The sequence below is a fragment of the Arachis ipaensis genome, chromosome B5 (genome assembly GCF_059453495.1).
Source record: "Arachis ipaensis isolate K30076 ecotype BB chromosome B5, ASM5945349v1, whole genome shotgun sequence".
NCBI lineage: Eukaryota > Viridiplantae > Streptophyta > Magnoliopsida > Fabales > Fabaceae > Arachis > Arachis ipaensis.
In genome coordinates, this window is record NC_142440.1 from 98,383,799 (window position 1) to 98,384,837 (window position 1,039).

Below are 1,039 nucleotides of genomic sequence, written 5' to 3' on the forward strand. Positions count from 1 at the left end.
AAACCTCAGCTAGTTTCTCTGATGCAGCAAAACTGCAAGTTTCATGGACTTCCATCTGAAGATCCCTTTCAGTTCTTAACTGAATTCTTGCAGATCTGTGATACTGTTAAGACTAATGGAGTACATCCTGAAGTCTACAGGCTCATGCTTTTCCCTTTTGCTGTAAGAGACAAAGCTAGAGTGTGGTTGGACTCTCAACCCAAAGATAGCCTGAACTCTTGGGATAAGCTGGTCACTGCTTTCTTAGCCAAGTTCTTTCCTCCTCAAAAGCTGAGCAAGCTTAGAGTGGATGTTCAAACCTTCAGACAGAAAGAAGGTGAATCCCTCTATGATGCTTGGGAGAGATACAAGCAACTGACCAAAAAGTGTCCTTCTGACATGCTTTCAGAATGGACCATCCTGGATATATTCTATGATGGTCTGTCTGAATTAGCTAAGATGTCATTGGATACTTCTGCAGGTGAATCCATTCACCTAAAGAAAATGCCTGCAGAAGCTCAAGAACTCATTGACATGGTTGCTAATAACCAGTTCATGTACACTTCTGAGAGGAATCCTGTGAGTAATGGGACGCCTCAGAAGAAGGGAGTTCTTGAAATTGATACTCTAAATGCCATATTGGCTCAGAACAAAATATTGACTCAGCAAGTCAATATGATTTCTCAGAGTCTGAATGGAGCAAGCTGCATCCAACAGTACTCAAGAGACATCTTCTGAAGAAGAAGCTTATGATCCTAAGAACCCTGCAATAGCAGAGGTGAATTACATGGGTGAACCATATGGAAACACCTATAACCCCTCATGGAGAAATCACCCAAATCTCTCATGGAAGGATCAACAAAAGCCTCAACAAAGCTTTAATAATGGTGGAAGAAATAGGTTTAACAATAGTAAACCTTTTCCATCATCCACTCAGCAACAGACAGAGAACTCTGAACAAAATACCTCTAATTTAGCAAACTTAGTCTCTGATCTATCTAAGGCCACTGTAAGTTTCATGAATGAAACAAGGTCCTCCATTAGAAATTTAGAGGCACAA

The 1,039-nt window shown here is 40.7% G+C and overlaps 1 non-coding gene across 1 annotated transcript; it reads right to left on the reverse strand.

Moving 5' to 3' along the window:
- Positions 1-276: 276 nt before the first annotated feature.
- Positions 277-384, reverse strand: LOC148565109 (small nucleolar RNA R71). The gene has a single exon (XR_015884718.1). It is a non-coding gene; the product is annotated as a small nucleolar RNA R71 (small nucleolar RNA).
- Between the last annotated feature and the right edge of the window lie 655 nt (positions 385-1,039).